The sequence below is a fragment of the Cygnus olor genome, chromosome 23, assembly GCF_009769625.2.
Source record: "Cygnus olor isolate bCygOlo1 chromosome 23, bCygOlo1.pri.v2, whole genome shotgun sequence".
Taxonomy (NCBI): Eukaryota; Metazoa; Chordata; class Aves; order Anseriformes; family Anatidae; genus Cygnus; species Cygnus olor.
The window spans coordinates 3,947,762-3,969,561 of record NC_049191.1 but is presented as its reverse complement, the minus strand read 5'-3'; the positions used below and the strand labels follow the sequence as shown (position 1 = coordinate 3,969,561).

The following is a 21,800-nucleotide window of genomic DNA, read 5'->3' as shown; positions in this document are numbered from 1 at the left end:
CTGCTCTTCTTGGGGTCTTCCATTCTCAACAGGAGATGTTCACGACTTCAAGCACGCCATGCTCCACGTTGTCAAAGCCTCCTTCCTTGTCTGTCACCTTTTCACGTTTCTTTAAGCAGTAATATGCAAGGGGGTGTGGGGCACAAATGCATCCTTCATCTTTGGTGGTTGGTTGGTTTGGGCGATGTTCTCACCAGACAGCTGCATGAAAGACCAAGAGGACACCTCGCATACACGGATTGCATCGCTACATCCTTAACGTTTTGGACAGAAGTGGAATTGCACAGCTCTTCTGGTTGTTGATTTCTTCTTTCTACAAAGCTGCTCGATTTTAACTTTGGTTCATCTCAACTCCACAGCCACAACTCTTATTTTTAAAAGGGACATTAATAAAGTTGTTCTGCTCATCTTATGAGTGACAAGACAGCAAAAAACTTAGCAAGAATTATAACCTAAGATTCACATACTGTAACTATTTTCCTTCCCATTTGCAAGCAAACATTCCTATTCCAGCTCACATTAGGACTTCTATGAACTTTTTGAGTAACAAAACATAAATCCCATCCGTTGTTGAAAAAGAACATTAACTGACAATTCCTCTTCCATTTGCAGGCTGGCCCACTTGGAGTTCACACCAATGGTGCATTTGGAAACCCTCCTCAGATCTTTTTCTCCCCCTTGTCTTCAGGCACGACATTTTCAGTCGTTTTCTGTAGCCACAGATCAAGACATGAACATGCACAGTAAGGGGGATAACTGGCTGGGCAGCAGTACTGCACTAAAGAAGCCAGTGGTTATAATGGATCACAAACTGAATTTGAGTCAACACAATAAAGATAATACATCACAGAAATATTTAATAAGGTTGTTTTACGTAGGACACCCGTGACAATTATCTTGTTCAACTCAGTCCTGGTGAAATCTCAGCTGGAATATTGTATCCAATTTCAGGCACCACATTAAAAATAAAAACAGATATAAACCAGCTGGGAAGAGCACAAAGAGAGCAACAAGAAGGCTAGGATGCTTAGAAAATCTAAACCTAAGAACAAGTTGAAATATTGGATTAAAAACAGGGAAAAAAAAGGAAAAAAGTAAAAAGAAAAAAGGAAAAGAAAAAAAAAAGGGAGAGCTCATGTGAGAGAGGACAAAATAGCCATCTTCCATTTTGTTACACTGAAGGTCGACAACCAAATGTTCATGCCCACTGAAAGCAGAACAGGTAATAGACTTAATTCACAGTAAGATTTGGCAGAGCAACAGAAGTGATGTCTAAACAACTAAAATACTAGCATGGGCAGTTGTTTCGTTGTTGTTTTGCTTTAATTTTTAAAGGACAAGATATAAAAACCTCCACACATCGAAGCATCTTTCTCTTGTCCCAGAGCAGAGATGTGACCAATGGGCCTCATGATGTCTTTCTATGACTGCTATTTTTCTTCCTGTATTTGCTATAATAATAAAAATAGTGAGAAAGGTGTATTTCAAATTTAGTAGTACACTTTTAGAGGAAGAATAGATGATTCGGGGCCACCACCTCAGGCTACCATTTCAGCAAATTACTTGGAGGACTTTTTTGCAACTTTCAGTTACAGAAGAGATGAGGGAGTGCACTTCAGATCAAACGTTTCTTCTTTTATTAATGTTATTTTGCCAAGTCAAACTACTTTGACACTTCTGTTGAAGATCTCTGAGCTACACTGAACACGCAGCGGCATGATAGCAACTTTAGTAACTGCTAATGAAGTCCAAATGCCGTTTCTTTGATTAATTTGCTTCGTTATCTTTTGTCTTAATGCACATTTTTTCCTCCTCAAGTGGCTAGTTTTGCAGACACTTTTTCACTGGATGTCCATAATACTGAAAGTGTCTTCCCATTCCTTGCTTTTGTCTACCCTTTAGTATCTTTCCCCTCCTCTTACAGATGTTGTACAAATCAGGGTAAGTTCAAGTTTCTAAAGATTCTGCTCTGAGGAAGTTTCACAATACCATTCTATGCTCATTCTACATCCGTTTAATGGTAAATCACCTGCACTGATGAGCAAGGCCGTGTACAACCATTAAGAAACTGTTCGCTGTCTCCATAAATTCTTTCTCCTGGCTCAACGGACCATGTTTATTCTTTGAACCTCTATAACCCCTACTTGATTCATGGACTATACCTAGAAAAAGCTCACAGTAATTTCTTATGCATTACCAAGCTTTATGACACAGAAGATCAGCACCTTCTTCAGATATATGCATAAAAAAATCCCACGACAGCATCCCTGACATAAAACTGGCTAATTTTCAGTTGCGAGTCATCAGAAACTGTGCTCTTCCACAGATAGCAATGGGCTTCTGCATGCTAAGGGATGCCTTTGTTTTGTGTCCTGCCTCAGCAGCTGAGACCTGCAGATTTCTAGGAGTGTAATTTTCTCATCCCGACGGGCGGCTGCTGCTTCTGCTCATCCCTTCTCTGCACCAGGACCCCGTGCCACCAGTCACACCCAGAACAGCACGCCGTTGAGCAAGCTGCTCCAGGTAGATGTTGTACAGAAGTAACAGGTTGATTACATCTGGCGGTTTCGCTTTTTTGCATTTCTTCCATTCCTCAAGTAGCAAAAGACCTGCGAAGCTGTACGACTAGATCTCTCCACCTGTGCAACCTCGCAGGAATAAGCATTGTAATGGATTTACCAGCTGCTTCTTCATGCAACCTCGCAACGTTTTGAGAAAGAAGTTGCACAGGCAAAAATCAATGCCAAGAAAAAAGCAACGGTAAATAGTCAGTTTGACCCGAAGAATTCCCAAATTCCAGAGAATTCCCTACCAGCATGCTGTGAAAAAGAACATACAGCTGAGTAACAGAGCGGCGCTCTGTAGGATAGCTGCCCAGAATATTTTGAGAGGTGAATTGACACAAAGAAGAATGGTGTGCACCCGATTAACAGTGGAAAACGTCTTAAATCAGCATAACAAAGTGGGGTGAATGTACTTGTGCTCAGTGTAGTTAAATAGCTGTAATTAGATCAAACAAACGAGATTGATGCATCATCCCTTTGTAGACGTGGCCTTAAAAGGTAGGTCAGGAGCTAAGTTCAGGAAAACAGTTACTGTAGCTTTTACCTAACAAGGCACAGCTACACACTGACTCTAAAGTAAATACTACTTACAAGACTAGCTGAATTCTAAAGAAAAAAGTTAATAGAGAGGCTAGCAATATGTAATAATCTTATTTTTTAATCTTATCACACAGTCTGTAATAAAACTACTGTAGTTGACTGGATACTATGCCTTTTGGATAAACAACGTACAAAATCGCAGTTACAAATTCATTTGTCTTGAGGCTTTGAAGGTCTTAATTGAAGCGTTCCCTCACCGGTTAATATGTCTAGATGGAAAGGGTGAGTTCTAATTTGCTTTGTTCTTTTAGAATCCTTTTATTAAACGTTAAGAAAATAAGGTACCACGCTGTTGCATGAAGTATGGTTGCTAAATTTCAGAGATGAGCAAAACATAAGGTAGCAGATGGTATGAAGAGGATATATGTGAAGAAATGTAAATAGTAGGGAACCTCACAAAAATCAAAAACGTAAGGCAGAACTGAAAGCATGTGCAAGACCCCTGGGAGAGCAGAGGAGATGAAGCAACAACTGAGCTGAAAGATACCTGACTTTCCTTCCTCAGAAATGGCAAAGCCCTGACAGGAAGCTCTGATCTAGTAGAATAGAAGTCCCATCGTATCCAGGGGAGTCAACACGATTTTGAAGGGTCCTTTAAATAAACACAGAATGAGGGGAAGAAGCAAGGACAGAGTTTGCAGGTGCCAACAAATAGATTCATCAGACACTTGGAATCAAAAAGAACCCCCCTCAGCCCCAAATATTTCAGAATTTGAATCAATAACTAATGAAGATATTACAAAACTACTAAGAGTAGAAGATAACTGAATTGAACAAAGACAAGATGCATTGTTTAAATTAGGCAGGAGATCAAGTGAACTGGTGTTAAGAAAGCACCTAGCACCCATTTTCAGAAGTTGCAAAGTGTTTTCTTTCCTTATTTGCACCAAAAATACTGCCATCTGTACCCACAATCATGATCCATCACCCTAAAGATGTTTTTACATGTCTCCACCTCCCACAGAAAGACTAGAAACTGCAATAAGACGGAAGGGATACTGAAACACAGGCAGGTGAGGGCGCAGAGGTTGATTGACAAGTCTCAGGAAAGGAGGAGTGGCTGGGCCACAGATTTTCTTACCATGTCCATTTACTGATCGCCAAAGGTTAAGCTCAGCTAAAACCCGGGAAGCTGAAGAGCGGCTGATTTCTGAAGAGGCCCTTCCATGCAACTGCGGAGAATACCGCATCAGTGTCAGAAAGTACCATACCTCGTTGTGGGGACTGAGCGAGTGCAGACTGCCTGCAGCTTGTACAAAAATCACTGCGTTCTGAGCATCAGAAATAGCAAAACAAAGAGAAAAAAGCACAGCACTGTATGCAAAAGACAGCATTAAGGAGATATGGGACAACTCACTGAATACCCTGCACGATTGCTGAGCCCATTGAAGTCGCTCTCGTGGTGCTCCCTCCGTCGTGAAGATGAGCTTGGTGCCAGGTGGCTCTCTCTGTTTGTCTCATGTCACGAACATTTCCATAGCAGAATACCACAAGTTCGTTGAGACTAAATCACAATTACTCTTGTTTTGTATCTTATTCTGCCCCAAGTGCCATTTGTCTAGGTGATTTATGAGGTGAACTCTGGCTATGCAGGTCTTCTCTCCTTCTGAATGGAGAAACAATTCAGAAAACAAACGAATCTCTTTTGAGTTAATAGAGGAAACTGGACTAAACCTCATTCACTAAAGTGTTTATTACACACCCAGGCCAGCTGAAGCTTAGCACATTTAATACATATAAAACTGCAAAGAGCTGCTGGGAAGAGCAGAAACAAACAAAACAGATTCACAAGTTTCTTAATAATTTAAATTAAGCTACTAAAGTAACAGAAAAACAAGAGTTGCTGGCAATAGCAACAGATATCTATCAATTCCAGCTTGCTGCTTATAGCAACGCACACGAATTGAAAAGCAGTTGGCTCTACATCCCTTCAGATATCCTCAGGCTGAGGGACTGTTAAATTGTAATCAATGTGAATACATAACCCCCAACAGGCACCACATTGCTTTTGTGGCTGCTGATTTCATAAATTGTCTCCAGGTTCTTTGTAAGGAAAGATATTGCATATAATTACAGAAAAAAAAAAAAAAAGAAAAAAAAAGAAGACGAGTGCAACTTACGGGCCTGGTCCTGTGAAAACTGCATGCTCTTTGACGACTCAGCAGTTCGTAGGGGGATCATCAGCACTTTGTAGATGTGAGGCCAGTGTTAAGATATAATTTGCAAGAAATAACTTGAAGTTATACCATAGAGATTTATCAGTTCAGAGAAGACCACGTGCAGAATTCTTAAAAAGCAACGAAATCACAGAATTAAAAATTTTAAGCATAAAAACCATTAAGTCATCCAAGTCCATTTACAATTATTGATGGTAAATCCATCTACTCCAGATGGGAAGAGGTCACTCTCTTCTTTTTCCAGGGCAAGTCTATGAATAATTTGAGTGATTAAAGCTCAAAGCAGGTGTGGAAATGAAAAAGACCAGGAAAGCACATGGGAAAGAAACCACACTCACATGAAGATGCGTAGCTTTCCTTCTGAAATCAAAAAAGGCACCCTCCGTTCAGCCATACAGCCACAAAATACAGATGAGTTTGTACATTTTTTTTTTTTGAAAAGAGTTGTCACTTTATAAAGCACGTTGAAATCTTATTTTTACTTTTTAGGTTTCCTCTTCCTTCTTCTATCGAAGATGACCTAAATTTTGAGCTGAAGTATTCACAGGATCCTCGCTTGGAATATAAAACAACAGCAAAAACATCAGGCTGCAAAAGAGGCAAAATAATAGGAGGGAAAATTACAGTGAAGACCTCCCTGAATAACAGGAGGTCACAAACACTGCAGAAATAGATGCTGAAGTAGTACTATCCAGAGACAGTGGACACAAAGTGATTGCATTTACAGAAACCCAGCTAAGGACAGGTGGGCAGGATGTGAAGCTAAGCAAATGGTCACAGTCCTGGGAATACCCAACGTTTCTCCAAATTTCCCCTCAAATATACCACTGTATTCTTTGTGAAAAAACAAAACAAAACAAAAACACCACAGCAGAGATACTGATATCCAAGAGTTTCCTGTTGCAAAAAAATATAAAACTTGAAAGCTCAGTAGGAAAGTAATGGGATTAAACAGCTACAGAAAGGGATGGAAGCTATATTTTATATGCAGAAGAGAAAAACGTACAGAATAGGCATATACAACCAGGTAATCGGTACTATAGACTATGGAAGATTCACGCAGCTCTCTATTTAAAAAAAAAACAAAAACCAAAAACCCACAGGCAGTTGCATTTTATTTTGCTTAAACAGTCAACAGAAACTAAGATTATAATCTGTGCCTTTTTAAAATTCCATTCAACAGATGTTCATAAACAGACTTGAGCCAAATTTCAGTTCCCCAAAAGGATATTCAGACGGAGAACCCTTACAAATAGATGATAAAGTCCTGCTTTTTCCCTCGTAATAATTGCTTTTCTGAGACATCAAATCCTCTCTTAGCCTCATTACAAAGTTCCCACCAGCATAAAATGTATTTTCCATTTCCTATAGTATTGTTTTCCAAAAACGGCACTGACATTCCCAGCACAAGACAACTCTCCTTTACTCGCTTTTTGTCATCTCTTCAATACAGTGTGAAGGGATTGTCTCAGTGACAACGTTCTGCTCTTCTTAAAAAAGATTAAAATAAAAATCCAACCGATACCAATAAATATTTACTTAATTTAACAAAAGAGGAATTCACCAATTAAGTATGAAAATTCCGGAAGAAAATAAGAAGGAAAGGCAAAGCTGTAAGAAGTTGTCTTTTTCTTTTCTTTTTTTCTTTTTTTTTTTCAGAGATTGACTGCTCAATAGCTCCTTTTGGGACCCAGTGAGATGATTTCTTTAAAAGTATGGTGTAGAAATACCCCCAAATCACAGAAATTATAAGTCACTTGAGCATTTAAGATGCAATACAAAATTAAGAAATACCAGAACACATAATGAAAACAGTGTTGCACTTTCTTCTCTATGTTAAAAGCGACGGGGAGGGCTGAAGTGAAAGGTTTTATTTTTACTTAATTACTCTCAGTGTTCACTGGGGACTCCTTAGGAAGGGTATCTTACATTTGGACCTAAATGCAAGCAAGATTCAGCCCTGATCTTACATCTTCTGACAATACGTTTCTTAAATTAGAAGGCCCACAACTAGGATGTTGATATCACCGCTATGTTCCCCCAACACCTGAGAGGCTCTTCTGTGTTATCAATCTATTAATCCAGGAAGCAGTTAGCATGAAAACAAACAAAGACATTGTTTAAAATGAAAAAAAAACAACCCAGAACACAATACTTTGTAGGCTTGCAGCGTCCTTCATCCAAGGATTTCAACACGGTTTGAAACATGAGGTCTCACAATTTGAGGAAAAAACAAACAAACAAACAAACAACTTTTAGGTATTTTGAAAATGATAATGCATTAATTGAGCGAGCATCCACCTGTGATGCAATTACAAGGGACTGCTACTGCAGCATTTCACACATTCAATCCACCTTCTGGTTACAGCTTACAAGTTTGTGGTATGTAGAAGGAACACTAGAGCTGGTTAAAGATTTTCTCTTGCTTCACATACTCTGCAAGCTTCTCATTAACTCATACATGACTTTAATCAGTGCTGAAGCACACTTCTTTCACCGTGCATCAGGACTGGTCTGGAAAAAAAACCCTCCGCTCAATAAAATATTATCATAACCACGAATTAGTAAAGAAAAAGGCAACCTTTTTCTAAAGTGGCTGCTGATTTTCCTATATAAAGGGTTAAACTGACCTTCACTCATCCACAAGAGGTAATAAAATAGAACTTTAAGGACAAAAATGGAGCACTTCAGGAGATTATTATGAAGAGCTACATTCAAGATGATAGAAGACAAAACCTTATTCTTAAAGCACAGATGCTTCTAAAACAAGAGATCACACGTTTTAAAAAAAGAACGCTACCGAGCCCTTATAATGAATAAGCAAAACAAGGGGAATCGTTTTTTTTTTTTTTTTTTTTTTTTTTATTTTCCCTCGCAGGGCTGTGGAGCTGGGAGGAAAGGGGGGCATTTACTCGCTGTGCTTGCAGAGCCAGATGCGTGCTTTGCACTTATGCAGGGCTGTGGAGCTGGTATCGGTTGGTGGTGGTGGTGGGGGGGGAGAAAACAGAGTAAGCCTGAGAAAAACCCATCAGAGCTCCTGTCCTCCCCTTTCAGCGTTAATGGGAGGGATACGAGGCTATGGGAGCTGCAGTGGGGGATGGGGCCGGGAGGGGGTGGGGAGAAGCCGAGCAAGGCCTTACAATCAGCAGCAGCTCTTGTTCTCCTCTCCTTTCAGCCCTAGCAGGAGGATGTGAAGCTCATGTAGCCGGGGATGGGATGGGGGAAGCCGAGCGGGATCATAGTTTAGCTTTTGTCCTCTCCCGGCAGGGTTAATAGGGGGACATGAGGCCTGCGGGACGGGGAGCGGGCGGGGGGCAGGCCGAGGGGTTAACGGGGGGGGACGGGGAGCCCTCGTTGGGGGGGATCTGGGGGGGCCCGGGCGCTCTCCTGTGGGGATTTGGGGGTCCTGTGTGGGGTCCTAAACCCAGGGGGGGCGTTTGGGGCGAACTTCCCGAGCGTGGCCGTGCTGCTCGGGCACGGGGGTGACCCGGGGAGCTGGGGGCTGCCCACCCGCGGGGTGGGGTGAGGAGAGGGGCTGTGGGGTGAGGTGAAGCCGCCCCCTCACATCTGCGGGGCGCAGGGCGAGCGGCTCCCCCGCAAGGCCCAGGTGCGCTGACAGGAACGTGGGTCCTCAGAAAAGGGGACAGGGAAAAAGAGGGGGAAAAAAAGGAAAACGGGGGGAAAACGGAAAAAAAAACGGGTGGGCGGAGGGCTGGGGGCAGCGGGGCGCTGTGGAAGCTCCGCGGCCGCTCACCTGCCCGGGGCGGGGGGGGGGGAGGGAGGGGGGGGCGCGTTCTGTCAGGCGCCGGGGCTGAGGCGCGACCCCGGGCCCCCGACCTCGAGGCCGGGGAAACTTTCCCCAAACTTTGCCGCCCGGCCCCGGCCCCGGCCCCTTCCCCTCATTTCCCCATCCCCTCAGGGCGGGCAGCGGGCGGCCGGGAGCCCCCTCAGCGGCGCCCCCCCTCTCCCCATGCCCCCCCCCCCTTCCCCGCGGGAGGGGGCGGGGGCGCTGTTCCCGGCTCCGCGCCGCGTTTTCCCGCTCACCCCCGCCCTCGCGCACGGCTCCCCGGGCCGCCTCACTCCTCGGCGCCTCCGGATCCCTCCGCCGCTCAGGTTTTTTTCACCTCCCCTCCCCCCCCCATCACACTTCCTCCTGACTTATCCCGGCCAAAGCCGCGGGGTGAGGGGAGCCAAACGCTTCCCTCGCCTCCCCCCTGTGATAAAACCCTGCGAGGGGAGAGCGGGACGGGGCTTTATAGCGGGTGAGGGCTGGCACCCTGCTGGGACTACTTGGCGTTGCTGCCACGGCCTCTGCGGAAGGAGCTCGCAGTGTGAGGGGCTGCGCGGTGATGCGGCTCTCCTCAGCGCTTCCTGGAAACTCCCGCTTAGGAGCGGGGGGGGGGGGCGGGAGAGAGAAAGAGTCCCAGGCCGGGAGCAAAGGGGGGGGGGCCCGGCCCCCTGCCCTCCCCGGGGCAGCCCCGGCCCCGCTGATACCCCCACAACCGCTCCCCCCCCTACACACAGTGGGGGGAGACCCCCCCCCAGTTGACACAGTGAGGGGGCGAGACCCCTTCTCCCCTCACGACCCAGCCAGCCTCCCCCCAAAAAGAGGCGCCCCCCCCCCCCAACGGTGGAGATGGGGGGAGGGTAAATGGAGGCGCTGCTATAACACCAGCGCTGAGCACAATCGGGCTGGAAAGCTCCGACTGCAACGGGCTGAGAACAAAAAAAAAAAAAAAAAAAAAAAAAAAAAAAAAAAAAAAAAAAAAAAGGAAAAAAAGTGAAAAGCCTTCCCTTTGCTGCCCCCTGCCTGCCGCTCCGCCGGGCTGGAAGCAGCGGGGCTGCCGGGCTCCGTCCCCGCTGGCGGCGTGGCAGCGGGGGGAAGGGGCAAGCGCTGGGCACCCCCCGGCACGGGCAGCACCGAGCCCCCGGTACCGGGGAGCAGCCGGGCTGCCGCTCCTGAGCCTACAGGCTGTCCTCCTCCTGCCCCGCCGTGGGTGCACGGCTCTCCCCTTCGCTGAGGGAACCGGGGGTGTTTGGTCTGGGGAAGGGGAGGCTCAGGGCAGACCTCATCGCTCTCTGCAGCTGCCTGAAAGGGAGGTGTGGGGAGCTGGGGGTCGGCCTCTTCTCACAGGTAACCAGGGATAGGACCAGAGAGAATGGCCTCAGGTTGTGCCAGGGGAGGTTCAGGCTGGAAATGAGGAGACATTTCTTCTCAGAAAGAGCGGTCGGGCGTTGGGACGGGTTGCCCAGGGAGGTGGTGAAGTCACCGTCCCTGGGGGTGTTCAGGAAGAGGTTGGACGTGGTGCTTGGGGACATGGTCAGTGGGTGATGGTGGTGGTAGGGGGACGGTTAGGCCAGGTGATCTTGGAGGGCTTTTCCAACCCCAATGACCCTAGGATTCCCAGCAACAGAGACTCTAAAGGGCTAAAATGCTGTCCCTGTATTCAGCTAAAGGATACCTGCAAGTTGAGAGGGCTCGGGGTCTGCACCTCACTACTTGTGTTATTTAACAAGACAAGACTGAAAATGCATCACACGTGCAAACCACAAAGAAATGAAGTTGGAAAACGGGAAGGGGGAGCAAGCCTGCTGATAAATGTCCGTAATAGACAAGGACACGCAGTATCAGTAAATACCGTATGGTTCATTAGATACGGGCTTTAGTGATTCAGCCTAACAGTTAAAGACCTTCCTTCCTCTGTCTCCTCAAGCCTGTTGCCTTTTACGAGCCCTTCTCTCCAGCTCTGCCAGTCCCTGGAGCTCTCCACCCCTGAAACGCAGAGTTGTTGAGCCTCTCTGCTGTTGCAATGCAACTCCTAGACATTAAAAACCCTTCCTCCACTGAACCCATGGGTTTCAGGGATGTTGGGACTGTACTCAGTAAAAACAGGCAACATGTAATGAAATTATGTGGAAGAGAAAGATTAATTATAGCAAGTAGATACCCGTAAATCCTGTTAGCAATCAAGCATTTCCATAGAAATTTCCTGATGCGAGATGCCCGACACCTTTCATAAGCTTCCATTTCCTTATCACCGATCCCTAAATTTGTATGTGGCTTCATTTACAAACATAAAATCCAAATGTAAATCGAGGGTGTCGGGTTAAGAAGGCCTGGTTGTCCTCGACCTGCTGATCTCTTTGAAGTTTCTGTCTTGTTCATCAGTTATAACTCTAAATTGTGTCGTTCACGGGGTGCTGGAAACACCAGCCTCCAGCTCTTGAGAATTTTCAGGACAAAGAGAGAAACATCTCTTGACTTTAAGCTCCTCCAGCACCAATTACTGATGATCTGTGCTTTGTTTTAGGCCTCAGGTCGCCTCTAGCATCTGGCTTTTAGTTGGTTGCTGTCTTTGTTACACTTCTATTATTTTGGTCTTTGTACTTCAATCGATACAGAATGTCCTGTAAATATATGTATTTATTCTGTCAGTCTTGTGCTACTTTCCTTCTACCATCAAAATATTAAAACACAAAAGCTTCCTGATTACTCATCGGCAGATCTGCGAATTTGCACACAGACGGCTTTCTTTGGAGCAAGTCAGCAAATTAAAAACAACTCCCTCAGAAAAACTTTTCGCTGAGAATCGATTGTTTCCAGATCCTTTTCCCCTCAATAAAAAAGGCAGGTCCTGGGGAAAGCTAATAAACAGCCACTATTGAAAAGCCAATAGCGCACCGGATTCTGATGTTAGTTGTTTTGGAGTAATTGCAATTTTGTGTTTAGCTAGCAGGAGATGGGAAAATGTCACTTTGTCTACATGTCTCATTAGAATAAATCTTCCTGGATACTTCAAGGGGATAAAGTGTCTACTAACAAAGAATTGATTCAGTGGTCTGGACTGAAAAGCCTTACTTTGCTTGGTAGATAGTTTAAATTATCATCGGAGGATTATCAAAAGCCTAAAAAAACCCCATTGAAATGCAGAACTCAAATTCTTACTGTCCAACGGCAGGAAATGCAGGTGTTGGAGAGGAAGAAAAAAGCCCGCATCTCCCTGATTTCGCGAGCTCTTAACTGAGGAAAAGTGCTGTATTCCTAAACGTCCTTTTTGGTGTTCTAGTCTAAGTTATTGTCTTCTAGTTTTTAGGGAAATCAGCATTGACCACTCCTGTTAACCCCTTGAGAGTTTTTGGTGATTCCCGAGAGCCGTGCGAGTGATAACGCGCCTCCTGCACCTTCGTCCCAACAGGACAACCCGCAGCACGACTGCGAGGCGGCAGCGTACGCCCTGCAAAGTTCCCGGTTCTGTGAGTGAGTCTATATCCATTATTTATTTGGGCTGAACTCTGTTCAATTAATGATGCTAACTGCCGGGCCAGCAGACAATTTAGGATTTGAAACTGTTTCATACCTGATAGGTTTTGCAGTTGGATGCGATACAACAGCACTGTTGATCCACTGCACGTCTCTCTCGTGCCCTCACACAGCTCTCCAGTGCCAGGTAGAGGGGCAGCCTTGCTGATTAGGAAAAAAAAAAAAAAAAGATAACATGTTTGAGACTTGTGCTTATATTTTAAATAATTACTGTATCAGGCGTAGTTTTTATACCTGTATTTTTAATGTTGACAATGTTTTTTATTTAAGAAGCTGCACAAGTTAGCAGACATCACTGAGGCTGGACTAGCAGCATCTAGTAAAAAAGGTGTTAGTTTTATATAGCTGCTGCTCTAGCACCAAGCACGTATTAAAGAGGGAAAGCTGTGGTTATCAGACTGGAGGTCGCGATGCTCGGTACTCCCCCACGGCATGTCTGAGGTGACATTACCAAAACGCACTGCAGGAGGTGACATTACCAAAATGTACTGCTCTTCATTTTTCAAGCCTCCTGCTAGGCCTCTGGCAGAGGAAAAGGGAAGTTTACAGGAGCTTCCCAAATGGGAAAGGGAAAAAAAAGTCAGTTAAATGATTTATTTGTGAGTCAGCAGCTGAAGAAACATTGCCATGTGAAGGGAATCCCACTATTAATGAGAGAAACATTTCCATGCCTGCATGCTTAAGCGAAATCCCATGCAGTGCAACGCTGCAGCCCAGTCACAGCTCCTAAACTGCGCAGACCCCACAATTTCCACGCTCCACGTGCAGCAGCACAAAAATGGGGCAGCAGGGAGGGGGCAGCTTCATTTGTCCCAGGGGTGCCCGTTTGCCTTCCCCACCTTCCGAGCGGAGCCTGCCCTGCGGGCCACAGAACCAAAGCCACGAGGGTTTAGGGAAAGGGGGATTACCGAGCCAAAGCAAATACGTTAGAGAAGTCGGGCGAGTAGTTTTGGAGGAGGAAATCTCGAGCGTGCTTTTCAACCCGTCGCACGAGCTGTTGGGATCTGGCAAGGCTGTCGGGCTAACGATGCAGGAGCGAGGTGCAGGGAGAAGACACCGGTGCCTCCTCTCTGCGCCTGCCAAGGATGGGTGGCGAGAAGACAGCACAAGTCAGAACACAAACTGCCGAGACAACACGCTCGTTTTTCAGAAAACACCCATTAGCAAAATTGTTTTCTTTGCTCAAATTTGACAAATCGGTTCAAGCCCACACATATCCTGCAGGATACATTACGCTGGAGCATCCAGCCCCTCTTATTTCCCAGGCAGCTCTGTCACCCTGCAAGTGATCTTCCATCAAAGACACCTCGTTGCAATTTGTAGTCCCTCAAGACAAAATAATTCAAAATAAATATACCCCATTTTTAAAGAAATATGAATAGAAAATGCTCCTATGTATAAGCTGAAGACAAAAACTGACAGAAGTAGCTAAACTTGTCTTGCTTTACATTTTCAGGTGGTGCCACGTTGCCCTCTTTACAAATCTTTTTGCTGTTCCTATGGCCTCACCAGATTTAGTAGGATATTTCAAGGACCACTGGTTATAGCATTCAGTAACTGGAAAGAGAAAGAAATCGCAGATGGAACTTAGAAGGGAGATAAAAGCAGTCTTTGCCCAGAAAGCCAAAGTTTTCACAAGGCACACAGCTTAGTTGGGGGAACTGACACGGTGAGCTGCAGGGCCATTACGCTGTGATCCTACGCAAGATGCTGTTATGAGGTTCTCGTTCCTGCAGTTTTAAGGCTGGATCTGATTGTGCGTTTCTCTGTTTTTTGAGCGTGTAATTATCTAGCACGGTGTGCTCAAGTTCTGGAGAAAATGGAGCTGGGTGCGGAGCAGTAAGGGGAGGAAAGGTCTGCGTGTGGGTGGGTGGGTTCGTGCTGGCGACTGCAACGAATGGTGAGCACGGCGCAGAGAAAAGCCTTACCTGGGAAAAAACTGAGATATTATCACGGCTTTGTGCTGCGAGCAGTTACTGCCTCCCCGCAGACGGCGAGGATCCAGAGCACCTGCTCAGGCGGAGTCGTAAGCAGTTTGAGCTGAGGAAAGAAAAGTTTCAGGCTTGGCAGAGTTGAGGAGTTAAAGAAATCTAAGTGTCCTTGCTGTAAACGCAAGGTAAATTATTCATTCTCTCTCCCCCCCGCCCTTCCCTCTCTCTAGTTCAGTTTTTCTTTTCATGCTTTAATCGTTTTGACACCAAGCTGTACAAAAGTAATTTAAAATTAACGTGACTGACACTTGGTAGATAGCAGGACCCGGTGCAGAGCTCCACCTTCTGCTTGGGACTGCGAGAGGGGTCCCTGGATTGGCTGCTGGTCCTGCGGCAGCTGATGGGGACCAAGGCAAAACACGGCAAACAATTAATTTGCTAATTTAGTTTTCTGTTTAAATTGAAACCAGAAAATTGTCAGGCACCCATCAGCCCATGAGCCAGGCTGAGTGGACTTAGGGCAGCGCTGTGCTCTTGATAGCAAAGAGGGGACACGTTTGATTAGATGGCAAAGCAATTTCTTCTGCAAGTACCAATGGCATTTAATAGGTTTGCTGTCATGTTTTAGCATTTAAGTTCAGCAACATTGTGTTCTTGTGTCACCTTTCCTCCATCCCGTGCATTTGGTGCATGTAACAACAGCCTCTGACTGGGAAAGAGGCAGTGCCCACACACACGCTGCAAACCAGCTGAGAAGGGTTGTGCCCTCCAGCACAGAGCACCCCAGAGCCCGTGGGTAGCGCGGCGATCCGGAGCGATGCCCTGGTCACGCAGAAGCCCTCCAGGGAGAGCTCCTGCGCGCCTTGAATGACGGCGCGGCGTAACACGGCCGCAGCAGGACTGGTGTCCTCTGATGGAGAAAGAAACGCTCTAATTTGATTTCCTCCCTTCAGCTGTGAAGGAGAGGATGTAATTTCAGATCTGCTTGGAGTGGGCCTTTTAAGCTCGTGTACCCTTTCTGCTCAGTTTTAGACCTGTTTTTGATGCAGTAATGGAACCGTGTCTATTTAGTTTATGCATCCAATTCAGGATTTCACTCCTGGCTCATCAGAGCGAAAAGGTGTACGTTCGTCAGGACCGAGAAATTGCCGCAGCCCTAAATTTCATCGCATGCTTCTGCCAGGATTTGCTGTTGTGTGCGCGTGTGGGTGTGCGCGAAGTTGTGAACACATTAAATAAATTAGTTCGTTACCAGCAGAGGGAGCGTGGGTCAGGGCTGGGTTCAGCGGGGAGTCAGTAGGCTAAAAACGGGATTGTCTCCCAAGGAAGCGTCACATCGCAGCAAGAGGCTGGTGCGGCACCAGCACGGTTGGTTTCCTAAATCCAAATGAACCCAGAGATAAGACCTCATCTGCACATCTGGGGCTTTGCTCGGACTCCTTAATGCACCGATTTCCTTGTCCCCATCTTAACTGATGCTCTCCGTGAGTCAAAGTCACTAGATGGTACTGTTGCTGTTTAATATTTATGCCTCTGTGGGCCAGCTACTTGGGAAACTCACATTTCTGCCGGGAGATGAAGGGCCTCGTAATTTGTCAGGGAAACGCAAGCGAGGAGCCAGGGAGAAGTAGGTCAGGCCTGGTTCCTGCGATTCAGTTGTCGGAGGGGGAGCAGAGGAGTGGCGAAAACTTTGCTCGAGAGGCTTTTACTCCCTGCAGAGCCCCAAAACGTGGCTCTTGGGCAGCCTTGCTCGGGGAGGACACCTCCAGACACAGCGGGTGAAAGCTTCGCAGCTACCACCCACAGAGGCAGCCTCAGAGCAGGGGAAGGCTGCCTTGGGTGGCAGAGCTCAGCCTCAGCCTCCCCACAGTGAGCAAGTGGCTGCCCAAATTCCTTAACCGAGCTTCCAAACAACATCCTCGCGCAGGTCCCATCCCTGTTAGGGGGTCACCAACCTTTCCATCGCAGCTGATAGCAACAAGCAGGTTATTGTGTTCTGCAAACGAGGCCCGACCGCGGGACAGGCTCCATCCCCAGGCAGGCAGCCCGCAGAGAGCTGCCTGCATGCCCTGCCTTCGTGGGGCTCCTATTAGAGGGGAAAGTCAGGCCAATTAAATCAGGCAGCATTGAATCTCTAATTGACATAAATGAGACAGACAGACAGCTGGGAGGACTTGGAGGGGGAGGGAGAGGGGAGCAGGTGCCCTGGATGAGAAAGGGATGGAAATCCAACCTAACAGTCTGGCTGCCTCGTTCTGTGTTTGTGCAAGCTAGAAACGTCTTGAGAAGTACCTGAGCTTCTGCTGGAGATCACTTAGCAAAATACATCCAAGTTAGAACCGTTGGTGAGGATGTTCCCAAAAAAATCGCCAAACAAACAAAAAAAAAAAGCACAAAAAAAACTTCAACAATACCTGTTATTATTTATTTAAATAAAAAGTGTTTTTTTTACCCCCACTGCAAGTGGAACATAAGGCCTTGCAGCTGAACAATTACAAAATAATTTTAAACCATATTTGTTTCTTTTTCCACATCCGAGCGCTACTTGACTAGGTATTTCCCCCTCTCTTTTTACCAGGGAGTGCTCTTTTTCCTTGAATAGACCCTTCAAATATGAATTTACACAGAAATAAGTTATTTAAATCCGTGCATTTCAGGAGGATGAGGCACAAAGGACGGGGAGGTACCGAAGCCGCGCACACCGGCGCCACGCTGCTAAGGGAACCAGAATTACCAGCCCGCCAGCGCGTGCCTTCCCCGGAGAGCGCGTTGCCTCGCCCAGGGTGTTGCCTTCATGGAAACAAAAACTGTTTGCCATTTTCTGGAAAGATCCTTCCCGTGCTACGCGTCTGAGCAGAGGGCACCCTGCGGGTACAAGAGCAGGGGTGAGGGCACGGTCCCGAGTGGGTGCAGATAACGAGGGGGCAAATTCAGCTCCGCTCTGCTGGTAAATGCTCCAGCAGCCAAAGGAATCAATAACGTGGGTGAACTCCTGTAAACCAGCGTGGAAACAGCCTGCACCTTAGGTTTAAAACAATGATGATTTACACGTTGGGATGCAGTAACGCCAGAAATGTTTCCCACCTACATCTCCAGAAACTTTTGAAGTTTCTTCCCGAATATTTCAACACGTTTTCCTTCCCCGCTTCCCCAGCTGGGATCACTTTTGCTGGCACAGACAATCCTTCCCGGTATCCATGGGAATTGCCTCCATAATTAGCAGCGCACCCCGTGCACAGATCAGAGCGTTGGAGCCCGGCAGCTGGATCTGGGAGGCGGGCCCGGTGAAATCGCGCTGCTGCGAGGAGAAAAGCCGGCTTTAATGAAGCACCAGCGGAGCTCCCTGCCCTGCTCCGCTCCTGTTCCTCCTCATGAGCTGCTGCTCTTGTGTGCCCAAACTCACCCAAGAGAGTGCGATCAGGGCCTCGAAACGAGTGATCTGTCTCAGCCGGAAGGATCTGATTGCCAGCAATGGCATTTATTGAAGTGCTGCTCAAAATACGTCGTCAGAATTACCATTTCTGGCAGGGAAACCATGTCTGAGCTGGGCCCCCTGCCCTGCCCAGCAGCAAGCCTTCGCATCCAAGAGAGCATGCGTATGGCCCACCAACATCTCCCTTTCTCATGGAAAAGAAGAGGTTTTTATATGGCACACCAAGTCTGCCCTTAAGAGCCTGCTGTACAGAAACGGGAGCTGTGGAAGAGGCAGACGGTTAGATGGGAGTTATTCATCCAACCCAAGCTCTTTTACCTCTAGCGCTGCTTGTACTCGGTGTCACAAAGCCCATTTCACCTGCGTGTTACCAGCAGGCTCAGATCCATGGAGCAGGGCATGCTTGGGGCAGCGGAAAACCGTCCTGTAAGCCTGCCTCTCTCCGCCTTCTTTAAAAAGTAGGGCTGGGGTGGAGAAGCCCCGTTACAATTGCAAGTGGTTTGGTGATTAAGAGCGACTCTTAACAAATAATCATTTTCCTACTGCTTAGGACAGCAGAGGACGCTACGGGGACTGGGCATCCAACAGGGCTCTCGTCTGGATGTAAAAGTCCCTGCCTGCCTCAGAAGTTCGCACAGCACGGGCTGAGGGGACGCTAGCACAGTGTTCTCCTACATTAAATACAGCTCCCTGTCCTGGGGTGCTCACAAGTCCTCAGATCCGTAGGCACGCAAAAACATTTTACCGTTTCCACTGCCGAGGAAGGAATTCGCTTTGCAAATCTGGAAGCGAAGACAGGCGATGCTCACAAATCTCAGCTAACGGAGGCTTCTGTAAGTGAAGTTTGAACTCAACCCTTGTTGTAATTCTGTAATTTGAATACCATTTTCACAGACCTTGCAAGATGCAGATGAATGAGAGATTTCTGGCTTTGAGTCAAATGCTGCAGTAATTAAATGTTTATAAAACACTTTAAGCTTGTGAAGTGCTATTATCATATACAAGAAACCAATCGACTACGGCAGATTGGAGCAGGATTTTGAGGCACACCAGCAAACACAGCTCATTCCCCCTGCTACATCTCTCTTTTAGAGGTGGTAACAGAGAATTATGAAGAACACTGCCAGGTTCCTTTTATTGTAACCAGAGTAAGTGAAGCCAGAATTGCTTTCTTTCATATGAACATGTGTGATTTAGAAGTTTTTCCTTCTCTACAAATATCCAAGTCCATGGCCAGCTTTTGCTGTTTATCTCCTGAAGGAACTACCCCTAGGGAAACGAGAAATTGCTGTTACTTCTGATCTCTCACATAAAACTGAAGAGGTTCCACCTGTTACAGGTTTCTAACACCATCTGCTGTTTAAAAGTAAGACAGCATAGGAGCTACTCATCACACAAGAGTCTCTGCTTGTTTGATAAACCAGAAGTGACACCAGCTCAGCTAGAAGGGTTTGGGTAATTGGCACATTTCACTTTTGTTCTTTCAACCCTGAACACATTTCAGCTTGTTCTTAATTACGAAGTGAAACATTTCTTTGCTAGAAGACCTAGGAAGCCAACGAGCAGCAGCTGAAAGCCAGGCCCACGCCACGGGACTTGAACCCTCGTCGGCAGCCCTGGGATCCCGGAGCTGCTCACGGCTTTGTCTGCGCTTGGAAGGCTTCGGCAGGACGCTCGCACAGCGTGACGCTCTCCCATCGCCACCGCGGACTCTGCTTGTCAGTATCAAAGCAGGTTTTGAAGCAGCATCCTTCCACTCCCAAGCCTGACCCAAAGAACATACTTCAAAATGTTTTCTTAATAGAGAGCCATAAACTCCACAGGGTGTGAGGAACACAAAGAAAACCTTTCTTTTTGTCAGGAATGAAAATATTTACCTTTTACTGTCTCACGCTGCTGCCTGTATGACAGAATAAACACTACCCAAGGATTCTTCTGCTGCTTCTTAACTGAAAGGGGTACAAATTTTTGTCCCAGGAAAAACAATAGAGCCTTGGAGTTCATTAAACATCTAAATCAAAGTACTCATCACCAATGCGCTTAGTTTTTGTCGCGCGTCTTAAAAAGCAGGGAGGTGTTCTTAATAATACTTTTCCTTTAAAAAAAAAAAAAAAAGTTTTCTCCAAATGGGCTCCTACAGAGTCCAGCTATTCACCCCGAGACAATGCCGCGCTTTTACTGCCACAGGTTTAGGCAAAAAAACCACCCCAAATCTTAAAGTCTAAAAACAACCAGAGGATGCAGCTATGTGATTCTTCTCTAGTCGTATCACGTCGGCCCATTTACAACATCACCCCCCATATTTAACATTTATAACCCCCTTCACACTCATAATTTAAAGAGTCGGTGGCTCCTTTTGTAAGCGATCAGCTTCTTACCCCAGCACTTTACATGCACTTCTTGACAAAAGAGACCTTTTACATGTCAATTTATTTTCAGACAAGCATATCTGAAAGGGAGTTTCTCTCCGGAGTAGAATTAGTATTAATGGCAGGTGTTCCAGTGTAGCACAAAAGGAGGAAGGCAGCAAGTTAGCTGAGCTTAAGTAGTCAGACAGCTTGATGTTTTAATAACCAGAGGCAAGAAAATGGAGTGACAGTGGACCTCCAGCTTTTATAGCATGAATGAAGGTTTTATTCAGAGCCCCCTGTGTACTTGCAAAAGACGACCTTAATATACTTTAAATGTTGTCTTTGCTTTAAAAGGGGATTAAATTGTTGAATATTACATGAAAGCACAGCATCCGCCCCACGTACCGTCACACACGCCGGCAGTCACCGAGCGTTTCCGAAGCCCCTGCTTTTCTGGGAAGGTGGCAGGGGCTGCCGCTAGGAGGTGGTGGCACCACGGAGGCCACCAGCTGCACCGTCCCCAGGCTTGCGTCTCACCCATCTACAGACAGCAAAAGACGCAGGAGAAAGTTAGAATTACGTGAACTAATTTGGAGGTGGGGACTTGAAGAGGATATTTGCATCGGCCAGACTGACGCTTAAAATGCAGATCAGTTGCTCGGTGAAATTTCACTCAGGAAAAAAAAGGACGATTGCTGAGAAAGTTACTGGCCTTCAGTTTTCAAGACAGCCCGAGTACTCACGATGGGAATATTTATCAGGCCAAAATACGTTTATTTATGCTCTGTTTAATTAGACAGAGGTCAGTACCGTGTCATTAAGAGGAAGGCACGACTACTTTACACAGTGGGAAGAAGGAAAACAGCCTCTCAGCTGGGTCAACCTCTTTTACAACAGAAAACATTGCTGATTTATGCCCCCAAATCAGAAGGCTTAACCTTTCTTATACAAAAGCTGGATTCATACAAAGAGAGATGCTCAATATTATTTCCAGGCTCCTTGTCTGCGGATTAACACGATATTTCCAGGTAGACTCAGCGATCAGAGGCTGGATTCTGGGATTTCTGCTCCCTTGAGCTTTCATATAGATGTATAGGACGAAATCTTAAAGGTCAAGTTGCCTATTAAACACCTGAAATAACACAAGCAGTTTTCCTTCTAAAGATTTCTCTGCGTGTGAAAATTAAACACATTTCTGTCCCTTTTCAAACTGAGAAGGAAGGTAGCCTGTGCATCCTCTTTGACCCACGTTTGAGCTGAATGGCCTCAAACTCTTGTGAGAACAGCCCTTTGGTCTTCTCCAAGGCATCTGCTGGCTTCTCCCCAACAGGTTTAAGAGCCCCAGCTCAGCACAGGCCCCACTTGCACCCCAAGTAACGGAATCTCAATTAAGATGACAGCAGTTGGTCCCAACTGTATGCTG

At 46.3% G+C, this 21,800-nt stretch overlaps 2 long non-coding RNA genes across 3 annotated transcripts; one reads left to right on the top strand and one right to left on the bottom strand.

The window, feature by feature from the left end:
* The first annotated feature begins 10,120 nt into the window (after positions 1 to 10,120).
* LOC121058943 lies at positions 10,121 to 21,741 on the top strand. Of its 2 annotated transcripts, none has more exons than XR_005814397.1 (3): positions 10,121 to 10,338; positions 12,436 to 12,595; positions 17,251 to 21,741. It is a non-coding gene; the product is annotated as an uncharacterized LOC121058943 (long non-coding RNA). The 2 variants fall into 2 exon arrangements; XR_005814396.1 differs by having other exon boundaries at positions 12,436 to 12,599.
* On the bottom strand, positions 10,656 to 16,917 carry LOC121058944. Its single transcript, XR_005814398.1, has 3 exons — positions 14,591 to 16,917; positions 12,700 to 12,806; positions 10,656 to 11,749 (listed from the first exon to the last, which is right to left on the bottom strand). It is a non-coding gene; the product is annotated as an uncharacterized LOC121058944 (long non-coding RNA).
* Positions 21,742 to 21,800: the final 59 nt, after the last annotated feature.